This window comes from Amphiprion ocellaris, chromosome 5 (assembly GCF_022539595.1).
Source record: "Amphiprion ocellaris isolate individual 3 ecotype Okinawa chromosome 5, ASM2253959v1, whole genome shotgun sequence".
Classification (NCBI taxonomy): Eukaryota; Metazoa; Chordata; class Actinopteri; family Pomacentridae; genus Amphiprion; species Amphiprion ocellaris.
Window position 1 is genome coordinate 31,335,566 of NC_072770.1, and position 18,034 is coordinate 31,353,599.

Here is an 18,034-nt window from a genome sequence, read left to right on the forward strand (position 1 = left end):
CTTTCTCGTTTGCATCAGTCTGCTATTCCTCACTATCTGCCACATCCGCCTCTTAAATGTTGAAACATGACCAGGACGAACCAAGGGGCCATTTCTTCATCACGCTGCTGCTGATACCTTCCTTTTTCCCCATAGCTACAAAAAGAATATAAATTTGTTTATCTGATTTCCAGATAGATGAATTTAACCACCTGTTGTGGTGAGCAGTAGGATGCTGTTTCGATATCAGGCGACTTGTTTGCCTCTTTAATGTGCACCTGGCCTCGGTACTATCGGCTCTGTCCAGCTCTCACTGTTTAGATACATGCTTAGTCCAGGAAGAAGAGCTGGCAAAAATGTGTTCCCAGGGATCATGCATGTAAACACAAACACAAGGAACAGGTGACAAAGCATTATTAGCACAACAAACAAAAACGACCCAAAGAAACTCAGAGGCTCTATCTTGCTTGCGATGGCGGGCACATACAAAGGACTATGACAGGTGTGCATGTGTAGTCATTCGGGCTGACAAATCAGTCATTATGGACACCAAAACCTTTCCCACAGCACAAAGACCCGGTTGCACGCAAACACATGAACGCACACACACAGGGTTTCATTGTTTTTTGCATCAAACATTTTTACAAGCACACACACAAACAAGCACACATTCTGAGTTGAGAATCCATTACTGGGACTGTACATGAAGCCTGCAACGGCAGATAATCCCCCCATAAGTATGCAGGTAGGAGGGCAAAGACTCATATAGCTGGAACCTGTCTGTCAAATCACATCCCCACCATTAATACTGCAATGGAAGAGTATGGAGGATAATAGGCAAAAAAAAAATTCTTCTTCACTTTAGAGTTTTGAGCTTGGGCACCATTCAAACAAATATGCTCTTTGAAGTCCATATGAGTCTGAGTAGGTGGTCAATGCAATTTTAAATTCAGTTGATTTAAGAGTGGGATATCATCTCTAATTCAAATGAGTGTTGAAATAAAGAGCAAACGTTGCTCTGGAAGACCCAAGGACTGAAACAACATTTCACTGGAAGCCATCTCACATTTCACAACATACCATAGAGTGCATAGCAATGAAAAGAAGCCACCAGCATTAGATAGCATGTAAAACTACACATACATGGCACAAAAAACATTTCCTCTAATACAAATTTCAACAATTGGCTGTACTTACAGATGGGAAACAGCCGAGTTTGACAGTCAAGTGCTTTGTCCAGTCATGAGGATCCTATGAACCTATAGGACAAAATTCAACAGGGACATGTGTTAGCTATCCTGTCAGAGACGCTACACAGATGACACCTTGGTTATCTAATAAATCCCTTGTAGATATGGCAGCAGTTTTAGTGTCAAAAATACATGTAAACTTGGAAGTTGTAACAGACAGATTGAAAATGTCAGCTGCCAGCTTGACTGTTTGTTTACCATCTCTCAGTTGTTGCTGTTGAATGCTGGACTGAAACACCCATACAGTACGCCAAGACTGGGAAAAAAAAGGGGGGGTTCTGTCCTCTGACATCGGCAGAAAAAAGCATGCTTATCTGTAAACTTGAAAGGATTGACAGAAACCAAAACAAACTGTGATGCGACAATGCTGGCCAGTGAGCCACTGGCAAATATTGGATGGAGAGGTCGATTGTGTGCTAGGAGAATAAAAGAAAAGACTGAATAAAGACTGAACTGTTGAACAAAATCAGCTGGATGAAATGCAGACTGGATTGCTGAAGGAAAATAAAACAACCTGACACCTAAAGAGAAAGCAGACTGGACAAGTAAAATGCTGGAGGGTGAGATAGTAATCTCACCTTTCTCTTTCTGCCTCTTCAGTCTCCTAATAAGCCCACTAACTGGCTGAGAAAGTGAGGCACACTGAACCACAACATGTCATTTCAAACGAAGGCTAGACAGATTATGTTTTAGTGGCAAATGTCCTTATCAATACAAGCTAAAGCAGCCTCAAGCATAATTGTCCTGTTTATCAGTTCTATTACAGGCCTTCTAGAGGCATCAAGCTAGGGCAATAAATAAAACCAGGTACTGTAGAGTTACAGTGCAATACCCCATCTCACTTGATAGATCTCTAATAAACAGTGCATCCCTCACAAAAAAGAATTATGCTATCTATTTCAATGTCTTCTAGAGTGCAACATCTCCCATACCAAAGCAATTACCAGGAGAGCCTGATACATGCCACTGTCAAAGCCATCATTTATAACTCGAGTTGTTTAAAGTGAGTTTCATTGTTATATTTAACATTTTTTTATCACAAATGGCAAGCCGTTGCCCGCACTTGCCAATGGAAAAATTGCATAAATACTTAAAGGAAAAGTGACTAAGGTACCAAATGAGCATTTGATGCTTGTGATGCCATTTTCTTTCATGAAAACAGATAAAATACTATGTCAGGCTGTGTATAAAGCACTGAATAGTTTAGGGCCAAAATACACTTTTTGATCTGCTGCTCTGTAGTTAACCATCCAGACCTCTCAGGTTGTCCCCAAGTCAAAAGAAACTGTTTTTAGTCTTTACATGCATATATTTTGAACAAACTCCCAGATGGGAGTCTGCAGATGCAACTCTCAGTTCTTTTAACTCAAGGCTGACTCTGCTTTTCAATAAATCAAATCTGAGGCTTTTGTATATCTTAAGCTGCACTGCACCTTCACTTTCCTGATTTTATCTCATTTATATTCAATTTTTCCACTTTTAATTGTGTTGATGTTCCTTTAACACTTCGTCTGGATGTTTTTATGTTGTATGTCAGGTGCACTGAATGGCTGCATTGTTGAAATGTGCTATACAAATAAACTTTTATATACAACGCAGTTCTGTACTGAAAAGCCAACATTGCTAAATTCAAATAAAAACTTTTCAAAGATGAACAATAATAGAGATGCCAAAGAATTCTCATTCGACATTTCCATCAGTTTGTCGTTGCTTGCGACATTGAACTTACTATAAAGGAGCACAGCAATATGGAACTTTTAATGTTTAGCTTAGTTTTCAGTAGATGCTGACTCTACTCTGTCCATTTTCTGCTTGAAAAACAACAGCCACAGAGTTATTATGGGGAATTTAAAAGCCACAACTGGGCTGAGAAGAAAAATAATGATAAGCTCATAAAAATTATTTGGCAGGGTCATGGTTGTCCTAATAACAGAGATTGCAGTGACAGACCATCCAATATCAATGTGCAAGTTAAAATGAATTCATTTTCAAATAAAACTGATTTCAAAACCTGTGTTTTGCAGTGTGTGGAATAGCATATTTTTAAAATTTTTCGAAAAGAAAAATTGACAATTGAGGTGGCTTGACAATAGTCAGTTGGCTACTGCTCATACACAAATGAATCTAGCCAAAACCGCTATTTTCTGATGCAATACGGAAAACAATATAGGGGATGAACCTATTTTGACATTGAGTGTCATTGTCGCAGTGACTTAGTAGGTACGGAGAAAATAGCTTTGAAACTGAGAGCAAATTGATTGAAAAGAGAGAAGATGATGAAGTAAAGAGGACCATATCATTAATATCATTTGCCGGTAAATCCAGGTTTCCATGGTTTTCCAATCATAGCTGATGCTTGGAGCCAAAGCGGTGCTGCGAACTGGGACGGCTTCACAATCCCTTCACTCAGAAGTATTGTTATGTCTCTTGGGTATTATCTTACAAAGCCCATTATGCTGCAGAAACAAAAAGGAGACACAGGCCTAGAACTGTAGTAACTGCGGTGTGCATGCAAACATACATACACAACACACACTGCCGCATGCACGCACAGCAGTTTAATCTTTGCAAAGATATGTATTATCAGTACAAATCCCAGCATGCCCCCGGATTACTGATATGTGTGCATGCAGCTGTGCACCATTAAAAACAGATGTGACATCTTCATATCATGAATTCTCCGAGACAGATAATGCGAGTACAGCAAATTCAGCAATGTGTAAACAATACATAAAACAGCCAAACACTTACACCACATAACCCACTGGAGCTTATAATTTCTTGTGGCTATTCAGTGAATTAAGCCGGTAGAGTCATAATCACTGGTGCTGTCAGAGGCATATGCACTTGCTCATTCATATGTGAGACTGGTCTCCCAATTTTTTTGTTAAATGAGCTCCCACAATATAAGTACTTGCACTGTGCGCGAAATAGCAGATTGCACTGCTGTTCTGCAGTTAAGACTTAACTGCTGCGGTCGCCGGCACCACTCTGGTAAGATTGTGTCACTTGCTTCTTTAATTTCCAGCCAACCTCCATCCAGTTCAAGAGGACATTAGAAAGTGTGGCATATCCTCTTTTAATATATTAGCACCAGAGCTGCTGAAGTACCATTTACTGTATATGGAGAGCTAAAGACTACCGAGGATGTGTTGTTCCAGTAAGGGAGTACATTCCTGCTCAAAATGACACAACCATGGCGGCTGTTCAAAGATATTTCAACTCACACTGCCATGAATCCTCATCTAAAAGCTCAACTTATCTATGTTTTAGAGGCCAGTCAACACTTTGCAGTGAAAAGAGCTCCAGCTCACTGGAGAGGGAACTTTCCAAACCGTGCTGGCAGATCTGCTTTGCAGCCTTACTAACTTCGCTGGCTGAGCCTTTGAGAGATTTAGGGGTTTTCTAGGATTGCAAATCTGTCAGGGAACATAAAGATACATGACGGTATCGAGCATTACATTTATCCAGTCTGATTCTGATAGCGTTGTCTATGTGTTTTCTATGTGTTAGTAGAGAAGAACTGATAGGCAGTTCGGGTGGCCATGACCTCGAAACTCACACTGACTTTAAGGTTACCCAGCATCCCTCTGCATTTGATTAGAATTGTTTTTAAATGGTTTCTGTTTTTAGCTAAACTTTATACTCATTAAAATCTTGATAATTTATCTTTTTTTCTCAAGTTATTGCCTTTTTATTTTGCTTCTACTGCTTTTAATTAGACCTTTTGTATGCTACTTTTACTCATTCTGCAAATTCTAAATTGAACTTGTCCCTTGTCCCTACTTTTATTAAACTTGTTTATGCACTATTCTATCTTTATCTTTGGCATTTTTTAAAACCTTTTGCCTATAAAGAACTTTGACTGATCTCTATGTATGATGCAGTGATATAGAAATAAATTTGCACTTGCACTTACTTGTCTCTCATCACCTCTCATCCTTCCTCCTTTTTTTGTGAACAATTCTGTTATTTTGATTGATTTTCTAAATTTCTCTTGAATTTCTCTGCTGGTTTATTGCAACATTTCCCTATGCCTACATATTGTTGCTTTTCTTTATTTTTCTGTCCGGTAAAATCATTTACAGGTCTGTAGGCATAAGCAAATAAGTCATTTTAGTTAAGTCAGTTAGAAAAGATATCAAGTAATGCAATACCTTTTGACATCTAATCAACATTTTACATGTTATATACAGAGGAACATATAATGCTTTGTGAAAGAGATGCCTTTTGGGGCAAAACAATATAATCTTAACATAAGATATTGTGTGCTTCAATGCACTGCAACTGGTTGTTTATTATGATTCAGGTGTCCATAAACTTTACTCTAGGCATGTTACTTTTAACTTCTAAACTTTTCCAGTGTCAGTTAAAGAAATGAAGATCTTACCTGTAATGTTATCACTGGATTCTATGACCCAGTGAAGACTGCTTTTAGTATGACGTTAAATTAGTCTCAAAATACATGCATATGGAAACCAGGTTCATGCATATGGTACAAGCTCACACAATATCCATGATAGGAAAACCATCCACGAAAGGGAGCATTTCTGCTTTGCAAAAATGCAAGCACATGGCTGTAATGAGCTCAACACAATCACTCATCAAGCTGACTTTGGAGACTTTGGAGACGGGGACAGTGGCTGATGTCTCTGTTCTTTTGACTAGTCAGATTCAAGCTCCTCCACATGTCCAGGTGTCTTTGGGCAAGACACTGAACTCAAAGTTGCTCCCAATGACAGGCAGGTATCTTGCATAGCAGGTCTGTCACCACTGGTGTGTGAATGTGTTTGTAAATGGGTGAATGAAAAACACATTGTAAAGCACTTTGAGTGTTACTAAGGTAAAAAGGTGCTACATATGCTATCGTTCAAAAGTTTGGAGTCATTTAGAAATGTCCTTATTTTTGAAAGAAAAGCAGTTTTTTTTTCAATGAAGATAACATTATATTAATCAGAAATACAGTCTAGATATTGTTAATGTGGTAAATGACTATTCTAGCTGGAAACGGCTGATTTTTAATGGAATATCTCCATAGGGGTACAGAGGAATATTTCCAGCAACCATCACTCCTGTGTTCTAATGCTGTATTGTGTTAGCTAATGGTGTTGAAAGGCTAATTGATGATTAGAAAACCCTTGTGCAATTATGTTAGCACATGAATAAAAGTGAGTTTCCATGGAAAACATGAAATTGTCTAGGTGATCCCAAACTTTTGAATAGTAGTATAAGTGCAGACCATTTACAAAAACCAAAGAAAAGAAAAACTGAAACTGTTTAATAGCATGGGTTAATCAGTCAGTTGATGCAATAACCAATAAATACAACTCAGAGAGCCAATCAAAGAAACCCAGACCTAAGATGGTGTCTACACCTTCGAAACCTCAAATGTCAAGTGTTGAACGTTGTAAATGTGTGGCGAGTATGAGCGAGTGCTCATCATTGTCCATGGTCACGAGACCACATGCACATAGCGCCGAAAAACTCCCTCATGATGATGGTTTCCTCACTTGTTCTCACAGGTTTTGATACTAATCCATCCATCCATCCATCCATCATCTATACACCGCTTAATCCTCACTAGGGTCGCGGGGGGGCTGGAGTCTATCCCAGCTGACTTGGGCGAAGGCAGGGGACACCCTAGACAGGCCGCCAGTCCGTCGCAGGGCCACACACAAAGACAAACAAGCACTCCCACATTCACACCTACGGGCAATTTAGAATAATCAATTAACCTCAGCATATTTTTGGACTGTGGGAGGAAGCCGGAGTACCCAGAGAAAACCCACGCATGCACAGGGAGAACATGCAAACTCCATGCAGAAAGATCCCGGGAAAGCCGGGACGTGAACCAGAGACCTTCTTGCTGCAAGGCGAAAGTGCTAACCACTACGCCACTGTGCAGCCCTTTGATACTAATCAAACAGCATATTTGTTGGCTCATCATTTTATTTTGTTTACTTTTTTTTGCAATTTCCTGTGAAGTTACATGATAACAAAATAGATGTGCATTTTTTAAATTCCTCGCTGTGGTAAATGCGTGACTGATGACTTAACTTACAGCTACAAGTCCAGAATTCAGCACCAGTGTTCCTAGTTTCAATATTCAGCAATCACATTTACCCAGCCTTACATGTGCAAAATTTTTGTTTGTTCACAAACGCTACTAGCTGTGTACATTTGGTTGATATTAACCAATGACATTGTAGGCATGTGTGACATATAAAAGCAGGCCTTTTAATATCATGGCAATTTAAACATTTGCCTCAGCAAAAATGAAAAGAATGAGCAATTTCAAAACAGCAAGCCATAAATACCAAAAACCCAATAGCCAAATGGATGGAGTGCATACCACTTGTGAAAATACCCGCCAGCAGTTGAGGCCTGCAGCTGGAGCTTTGCTGCATGTCTTTTCTCTGCTTTCTTTTCTGACCGTCTCTACTGCAGCTATCCCTTAAAGAGCTCATATTGTGCTTTTTGGGGTTTTTCACTTTCCTTTAATGTGTTATACAGCTTCTTTGTGCATTTCTGCAAACTTACAAAGCCCAATGTCTACACCAAAGGGAGTTATTCTCTTCCATAGAACACACTGCTCTTTACCTGCCAAAATACGTCGTTTGAAGTGCAGCTTTTTCTTACCTATTTTCATTTTCTTACTTGTTTACGTCATCATATCACACATTTGCATAATGCCTGCCTTGTAGCAGGTTTGGCACATACTCAAACAAAAGATGAGCAGCTTCGTCTCTGTCTGCCAATATTTCCGCACTAGAACCACTTCTGGAAGAGTTATGTCTTTCTGCCTATAATCATGTGTAGATCTGGGTTATGGTACACAACCAATGCTGCCTCACTTACGTTGGGCCAATAAGAGTAGACTGGGCTTTACTGGGATTAAGACTTGATTATAATTTCTTGCAGATGCGCACACAAACAGGTACAGACACCTATAGATGGTTAGTTGTTGCTGTCTTACTTTTTGAGGCTGTGGAAGTTCACTCAGAAGAATTCATTGGAAACATGCGTAGGTCGTATGTGCATATCCTACACATTTATACTACTGCTGAGCAAGCTGAGCACGATTGTCCTTGTGGTGTAGTTGTCGTGCTGACACAGATTTTGGGTTGCACTTGGACATGTGTAAAAGAGTCCTTGCGAACTCTCGCACACTTGGGGAAATGAGAAAATTTGTGTCACAGAGTCCCGAGCGGACCCTCATGTATTTGTGAAGATGAAAAGTATAAAAGTGGCCATAAAGGGCCGTGAGCTTAAAAAAAAAAAAAAAGCAGACAAAGGGTGAGAAGTGGTGCTGCACAAATGCACAGAATGAGAAATATAATGTGTTGTTTAGGAATCTGTCAATATGGCCTTCACCAGGCATTATACACTAACATGAACTCTAACTACCAATTAAAGTTTAAACATTAACTTAAGCCTCGCTGGCTGTGGTGATCCCAGGGTCTTGTCAGAAACTCTGAATTTTATTTTGTCTTGTTTTGTTTTTCTCTCTGTTTTGAGACATCTAAACTACCATGCTTAATGCTTAAGAGGTTGTTTTTCCTGTACCAAGATATAAAACACACTGCAGTCAATTGTCTCACACACTTTAAATAAATCAACAATAAGCCCTCATGACCCAACAAGCACAACATGTTTACTAAAATTTAGAACAGTTTGGCTAAATCTGCTGTAGAATTAGATTTGGTTTGGCTTTGAAACATTGATAGCGTTTTGGCTAATTAAGGAACTAGAAATGGTTGCTGTTCATAAAGTTTTAAAGCCCTCACTGTTTTAAAACACTAATTATTTCCATTTAAATTTCTTAAAGTTTGACAGTGTGAGGAGCTACCTTATTTTTTTATATCTATCTGTCCGATAAGCTGGTAGGAGCTTCACATTATGAGGTGTGAAAGCTGGAAATAGGAGGAAGATCTGCAGTGGTTGAATGGAGGACTAAATTATGGGCCACACTCTTTCACCAGGGCTTAAATTGGACAGCGGAATAAACCTTAATATGTTATGACTATGACTCAACATGGCACCTCAGTGGTCATTAGGCAGACAAATGATGGTCTGGGCTCAGCAGAGCTGAGGATCATGGAAATGTTGCAGGTTATTGCAAGAGACCAAAAGAACCAAGAGAAAGAACCAGAAATATCCTCTGTCCATCCATTTTCTGAACAGGTTATACTGTTCAGCGTTAGTGGGGCTGGAGCCAATCCCAGTATGTATTACAGTAGAATAAGACAAAAAAAACAACATTTATACCTACAGGGAAGTAAATGTGCACCTTCACTTGGATGCCTTTGGACTATTCGAAGAAAGCGGAACACTAGTAGGAAACCCCTACACACACAGGGAGAACATTCAAACGATGCGGAGAAAAAAACTGGGCCGGGTCACTCAATCGAACTTGTCTTGTTGTAAAGCAGCAACTCTAACTGCTCAGCCACTATGAATCACAGATACAGGATAGAAAGAAAAAGAGAGAAAGAGAGAGAATTGGAAAAGAATTATGAAGCAAGTCAAAGATGAAATGGAAAGAGATTTAGAGCACAAAAAGAACAGGAAGTTAGACAAAGAATACAGAGACAGACAGATATAATGCCTGTTGTTATAGAACTGGTAGCTATGGACACAATTTCCAAATGCAAAAGCTGATCTTTTTTTTCTTCTCAAAATGCTTCACTGGTAAAAGGGGGAAGTAAGTCTACTCAACATATCCAATTACAGTCACTCAAATGCAAAAAAAACCTGTTAAAATGTCCCGCATTGCAGATCAATTTCCATTAATTTAATTTAATTTTGGTGACATTTAGTCCAGGTTATTAGCCGTCAAGCATGCACAGCACAATTAGAGCACTGAAACTCTACTGAATAAGTGAAATTTCAGTTTTGTGTAAGTTCCTAATTGTCTGCATCCAAGGGAGTCATGAGGATTATGTCAAAGTTTCACGACTCCTTAACAACACATCTTTTATTTATACCCACTCGGGGAAATGTCTGGGGGTTATTATTGGATACTGTTAGAATATGACGCATTGTGGAGATTATGGTTTTCCTATTGAAAAGCAAAAATGAGTTATAATTCTGCTTTATCACATATTTGTCTGGGATATTGAGCTGAAGGCTTTGCTGTCTGGTGGAGACAGCGCAACCGATGATTCCTGATCATAATCTGTGATGCAGGATGATTATTGAAGCAGACTGACCCCAGTGCACGTTGGTACAGTCACAAAAGAAGCCTAAGGGAAGGAAGTCATATTGATGGTCATGGAGATTTCTTGCAGAGTAAATGCCTTAAAGCTAAGGGCAGTAAATGGTATTTATTTGAAGCAATGTTGAATTAGAGTCCAAATTGGTTGGCTTCTGCAGGCTAAAGTTGCCAAATGTTTACCCAAGCAGGAAATGTTTTCAAGGGAAAAAACTTTTAAACCTTTCAGCATGGAGGCAAGCTATATTACTGTGTGATGAATCTGCATGAGTGATGTATCTGCGTGTATACAGGCTCATGCACTTAGCCGTGTGCAAGTTGGTGTATTTGTGTCTGTTTTCTTGCATGCATGAGTGTAAACATGCTTTACCCAGCAAAAGCTAATACCATTAGTAAGAATGTACAACTATCCCCAAGAGCGCGTTCTCAATGAATAATTCAGCAAACACATAAAAAGTTAAAAATTTGTCTCCTTTTCTGTTTGTGTGTTTGTGTGTGTGCTTGTGGGTGGCAGAAATAGGAAACACACAGAGGAGTATTTCGGATAACCATGAGCTCATACCTAAACTATTCAATCATCTGTCCTTTTCTCACAGAGAAGCATTATCCCGCCACAAACAAACATGTAATTTTTTGCATCACATTATACACATTATATTTTACGAGGGGATCATTTTCTCATGCCTGAAAGAAATTTTCTCAAATGGCTCCGTATCACTTTAACCACAATTATTTAAGGCTGTCTTTTCTATTATGCCTCTGCGAGGTGCCAACAGCATCACATTGGAAAACAACTTAGTTCCACTCCCAAGGAATCCCTTAAAGGGCTGTAATAAGAGTTACTACTTTGCCTGGAGGAAGTTATACCCATGTAGACTGCAGACACATTTCCTAAAGCTGCCACTTACCACACACCTGCTGTTCTCTGTCAGTCCAGACACATTATAGCCGCTATAGATTATAACAGTGCAACATTTTGTACACTATTACATTCTACTCAGCTTGCATTCCGGGACTCGCAAGCCTCCTGCGGATTGTGTGGCTTTATCCTGCAGCTCACGTGGCAGCCGGAATTTATATGATAATGCAACCAATATATACTGTTCCAAAAATACTGAAAACAGCCATGCTATTCATACACTACGTGGCAGTAGGGACTACAAATGTGAGCTTCCCTGACTCTTTGGAGTTTTGGCTGCCTTTCAATAAACCACAATGGCAAAACTGCAAAAGAACAGGTGAAGAGTGACTTGTGAGAGTGATAAAAACAAAAACATATACACTACACTGGAAGTCTTTTACATATATATTTCAGCATAATTCACTGAATTCCAAAAAATACAAATAAAATAGTCTAGTTATCTGCTATGTCCACAAACCAAAAGTTGCACTTTTTTTGCAGCTTTCACACTAAAAATATCTCTATTATAGACTGTGCCCTGCAAGTGACTCATGGGAAAAACAATACTAAAAGCAAAAAGTATGAGTTCTAAGCTATGTAAATCTTTATTGTAATGTTACAAAACTATTTATCACCTCCCGTGTTGAAGCTGCAAAGCAGAAAGGGGAAAAAGGCTACTGTTAGCAACTGACATGTTAGCTATATTATGCAAATGTTAGCCAAGTAATGCATGTTACACTATATTGTAGTCTTGCTTTGCCAGCCTATTCTGTGGAACATAATGGTCGGGCTGCATCACACTATCATTCTGCCATTGGGATAAAAAAAACAAGAAAAAAATGAAAAACACACTCCAGCTTCTTTGTATTTCTTTAAACTAATCACACTCATGAGGTTGAGGTTAAGCCAAGGATGCGGCTTCTGTGGTCCCTCAACATGTAAAATATAAAACCATAACAAGTAGTGACTGGTGGAATTTTTGGTGGTGGAACATTTGCATGCAGGAAGAAGAGCACTGCAACTGAAATAGGTAACTAATCGAAAAGAAAAGGGAGAGCTGCCTTACTGGATGATCCAAATCCTCCGCAAAACTTAAAATTCCATCGTGGTAGTTTACTGGCATAGTTTCCTGATGCAAAGATAGTAGCAGTGGAGGAGAATACCAGCTAAAATGAGAAACATTTACACCAGCAGCCTACATCTGGTGAGTCAGACTACGCTATACAATAATGCCTGTTCCACTTTCCATCACCTTGATGACTAATTTATAATGCTGGATGTTTACGTGGATGTCCTTTATTAGGTAGTCAACTGTACCTTCTGACTAAATATCTTGAGTGATGTCTTAATTCCTACTCCCTAAGGAGTAAGTGCAAAGACAGTGGAGGCCTCCTAGAGGGGCTATGAGTGAGAATGTGCAGGTGTTTCATATCACATGTGAAAGAGCCATGACACACAGCTGAAATATACAAACCAAAGAGCATAGAGCAGGATTTTACAAATGTAAGACTGCTCATGTGTGTGCATGTTAAATAAAAAATGATGTATGTATGATATCTGTGCACTCTTGTCACACTATGCCACAATCTGAATCAGACTACAAGTCCAATAAGCAGTTTCTGAATGCTTATAAAATGCAGCACCAACTTAAAACAAACAATGGACAGATGATGCAGCTGTGCCATGTGTCTGTCTGTTGCCTAAAAACTCCTCTCTCCTCGTGTCTTTCTTGCCTCCTTTGCCTGGATCTCAGCTGATAGGGACTAAGCCGTGAGAAGAGGAGGCAAGGGAAGGAACTGAGGATGTACCAACTGAGAAATGAAGAGGGGCAGAACTATTCATCAGCCACAAGATTAAAAACCTTCCAGAGAGAGATGAGCATGAGAAAGAAGGAAGAGAAAGACAAAGACAAAGAAAAGTAGCCAAAGCCTGTATTAGGCACTCACTGGAGCCAACTGTCTGTTGCTAGGTTGCATTACCAGACACTGAATGAAAAGCTTTGGAGGGTAATTTTGACAAATATACAAATTCTGTATTGATGTTTGCTCATTCATCCATTGTCTTATCCGCTTATTCCTACTCAGGGTCAGAAGGTGCTGGAGTCCATCCCAGCATTATATTGTACAGAAGGCAGGAAAATACCCTTGACAAGTTGCCAGTTCACAGATGGACTGACACAGACAGACATTGGTTTGCACTCATTCACATCTATGGGCAATCTGTAGCCTCAAATCAACCGAGCACGCATGAATTTAAACCATGGCAGTCAACCGCGACAGCTGGAGGAAACCCAGGACTGTGGATCCCTTTTGTCCTGAGAGGCAGTTGTACCACAAAGTGACAATACTGCACGTTTGTTTATGTTGTGTGACCAGAAAGCCAGCGAAAATACCAAAATATCAATTTTACTCACTATTCATAAAATAATAAAAAAAATGTGCACCGATCAGCCACAAGCCTTAAAACCACTGACAGGTGAAGTGAATTACATTGATTTTCTTGTTGCAATGGCACCTGTCAAGTGCTGGGATATATTGGGCTGCAAGTGAACAGTCAGTTCTTGAAGTTGACGTGTTGGAAGCAAGAAAAACGGGCAGCAGAAGGATCTGAGCGACTTTGACAAGGGCCACGTTGTGACGGCTAGACGACTGGATCAGAGCATCTCCAAAACGGTAGCTTTTGAAGGGTATGCAGTGGTTAGTACAGACCAAGAGTGGCTCAGGAAAGGATAACTGGTGAACCATCCACAGGGTTATGGACACTCAGAGTTCAATAATGACCGTAATGAGTGAAAGCAGACCATAGGGGCTAATTTCATAGAAGAGCAACTGTAGCACAAACTGCTGAAAACACTAATGGAGGGTATACTTGAAAGGTGCATAGCTGAAACCAGTCAAAATAGCTGTCTACCACCAAAACTGCTTCAGATGGACACATGTATTAGAACTGCACCATGGAGCAATGAAATAAGGTGGTTTGGGGCCAGTGAATCACATTTAGTGTTACATCATGTGGCTGGTCGGGTGATCTTGGCATCTATGTAGATGTCACTTTGGCACATTCCACCCACCTAAACATTACTGCAGACCACATACACCCCTTGATAGCAACAGCATTCTCTGATGACAGCGGCCTCTTTGGCATGATAATGCACCAAGCTACACTGCAAACACTGTTCAGGAAGGGTTTAAAGGGCATGGCAAATAGATCACCTCCAAATTCCCCAAATCTCAATGCAATCAAGCATCAGTAGAAACATCTTGGTGCCTGATACCAAAGGACACCTTCAGAGGTCTGGTGGAGTTCATGCTATAATGGGTCAGAGCTGAACTGGTGGCATAAAAAGGACCTACACAATATTAGGCAGGTGACTTTAATAGTGTGACTGATCAGTGCATTATGAGCCACAAAGGGTAAACAATATGGTATTTCTACCACCTTATCCTGTGGAAATAATTTTGTTTTTAATTTACTGAACCAAGTTAACTCATTAAATGGGCCTATTTTAATAATGAAGCATTTTATGGTCTAGTTTTCTGGCCATCTAAACTACATACAGAGGTCCTGTCTATTACGGCTGTACCTGACTCACTCTGTAAGTCTTTGAAACTGACAACCCATCAGAAATCTAATTTCAGGGACACTTGCTGTCAATGAGCATCTTCACTCTGCAAAAATGTCACCTTATACTGCCAGTGGATAATCGGAGATAAGACAAGAGTTGAAAAAACATGAGACTTCCCTGTCAAACCCAATGAAATTCATATTTACTGGCATTGCAGTCACTTGCAGAGCAGAGAATAAAATTAACTACTCGTGAATGTAGAATGTTTACTTATTAAAATGACCCCAAAGCCTCCTCTCACACTGAGTTGTATGCATAAATTTGAAAAGAGAAAAACAAAACAATATGATAATAACTTATTCTTCTTGACATCACCTCTAATCCTTTGTTCATTTTAATCTCGTCGATATAAAAAAAAATCTCTTTATATCTGTGTGTGTTAACGTGCATGAGCATGCAAGTGTGTGGTGATTCACTGTATTTGTGTGTCTCAATATATATCAAATATTTCAGCCTCAAAATGTGGATGACTTTCTTCCTTGGCAGCCTTCATCCCTCCAAAGCCGACATTGATGCAGAAATACACCACCACATAAGCTCTGCCAGTGGGGTTATGCCAGACTCCGAGGAAGAGTCTTTGTGAACCGTGACATCCAGGTGAAGAACTGCCTGTTTACAAAGCAGTTGTTCTACCCACTCCAGCGCAAGAGACACAAACATAGACCGACAGACCAGCTACGAACGCAGACTGGGTACACCTGGATCCCATCACTAGAGATTGAATCCTGCCTCCAGGAAATCATGCACATTAGGTAGAAAGAATGAGGAACAAACAAAAGCACACTTGGAGAGCTGACCATGAAATATCTTTCTTCAACTATCAGCAGAGCACTGTCCGTCAAGTGCAACATGTTCATCATTGTGTTTGTGCTGCTTTATCCACAGCAAATATTGATATTTTCCACTGTAGTGCATACAAGTTCTGAAGCAAACATAAAAATCACCATAAAAATGTAAATATAGCATGTTTGTCATCTGATCTTGACAATGCTGCAGTTATGATGCAAAAAAGATTTCCATATCTTAGCAGCTGAAACTCATCTGCCTAAAAGTTGCCTTTTTAATTCTCTGCACATGTATGGTTTCATTTATAATACATATGAAAGCATGTATTCAGACTTTTCTCCAAATTCTCCTTTGGCTAAAACGGCTTTAGAGACTGCGCCCATGTCAACAGATTTCACTGTGCATCATAAGGACAGATGGACTCAGCAGCTGTCTGAATCTTGTTAGTGTCCATTTTCTCCTCTTGTTGCTGAGCTCTTTGTTGTTTTGGTCAGGTTGGGAATTACAATATTGTGATGATTGTAACCTTTAAAAATGTAACCAGGGCAATGGCTTCTCAGTTTCTGGGTCTGAAAAAAATGATTCTAATTAACAACCAAACCTTTGAGTAGCTTTCAGTTGTAAGGCCATCAAAACATCCTTGTGATACAGCGGATTAACATAAATATGTTTGGCATTTAATAGTGTGGTTATGTTAGAACTGCATAAATGCAAAAATGACAGAATTAGTTAATACACTAGGGGTTTTCCTTTTGTCATGCAAGTTTTTAGACTTATATGTTTCTTTTTCTTTTTTTTTTACAGTTTTCATGAATATTGAAAACGTTTCCAATAATAATTAATAGTGTGACAGTTTAAAAAATGACCCTCAACTTGTCATTTTTACATGCTTGTAACTTAAACAATGGTGATGTGTCGCGTTAGTGATGGTATGAGGTGCTAATCACAGTACTTTTGAACTCTAAACAAGGCTAAGGGAAACTAAATATAACACCCATTGGCCATGACTTTGCATTTAGTGTATAAAAATGGAAGCAGTATCAATCTTCCATCCAATCATCCAACTCCAAGAAAAGAAAATAAGCTTATCCAAAAAATATCAGACTGTTCCTTTTAACTTGAATGACAGGATACAAATATTGTGATAGTGATGATAACATGAACATCAGTGTTGACTCCAGGACAGGCGCTGGCTAGCTCGCTCTGACAAAGCTACAACAATGACCAAAAAAAAAAAAAAAAAAATGCATTGGCAGCCTATTTCATCACAAGCAAAAAGCATAAAAAAAACCTGGCTGAGTTTCCTCAGCAAAGCCACAGTGCTCAAAAATTGTTGGATCAAAGTGTTGCCTGTAACCCTCTCCTTGAAATCAGGTGCAAACAGGGCTGGAAAATCAACCATGGAGCCTGTCCACAGCCCTCAGCTCTCTATCTCCCTCTAACTAGTGATTCCATTACAGAGCTCAAGCGTTAATATGGTTGATGCAGTCCCTGCCCAGAGGGGGTAATGAAGTGACTAAGGGCTGACCGTTCCTGACCGCCGACAAGACAGCAGGTGTGTGCAGTGAGGAGTGTGACTGCGAAAATGTGTATTTGTAACTGTGTGTGTGAGAGAGATAGAGAAAGAGACAGACAGAAAGAGAGATAGAAGCGAGTACACCTAGCTAGACAATGAACTAGGCACCTAACCACAAGTCCAGATCAATTAGTTGGCCTAATCGGTCCCTTCTCTGTTATCCATAAAAACCCCCAGGTTTACCCCATATATCATTACTGTGATATCACTGCCATCTATCAGCCTCTTTCTCTCTCCTCCTTTTCTCTTTCCATCACTCTCTCATTTCTTCTCTCTCTTCCTATATCCATCTAAGCCATCTCTTCTTTAACACTACATTTATGCGCCAGCTTGGTAAACGGTAATCAATGTCTCACAACGGTGGACTGCTTCATCTAAACGATTTTTCAGGAGGGCGGTGTAAGTGTGTGTGTGTGTGTGTGTGTGTGTTTGTGTGTGAGTGTGTGTGTGTGTGAGTGTGTGAGAGAGAGACTATAAAGGAGACAGACAGAGGAAAAGGAGAGACGGCGGGAAAGAATGGAGTCTTTACTCTCTGCACACACATGACGTTTTGTAAGCTTACATTTTGTGTGTCTATGATTTGTGTGTGTTTGGGAAAAAAAAAAATGTGTGAAAAAGCCTGTCTGGAATTGGCACTGACTCCAGAAGCTCACAGTAATGCATTCACTTTTGGTACATAAATCACAATCAGCCCATTCTGCCA

General features: G+C 39.7%; 1 protein-coding gene across 1 annotated transcript in view; it reads right to left on the reverse strand.

Moving 5' to 3' along the window:
- LOC111574166 (cadherin-22) overlaps nucleotides 1-18,034 on the reverse strand; it is a 179,693-nt gene that overhangs the window by 158,823 nt on the left and 2,836 nt on the right. Inside the window, exon 2 of the mRNA XM_055010933.1 lies at nucleotides 1,177-1,238. The gene's annotated coding sequence lies outside the window, so the exon portion shown is untranslated. The remainder of the gene's footprint in view (nucleotides 1-1,176; nucleotides 1,239-18,034) is intronic.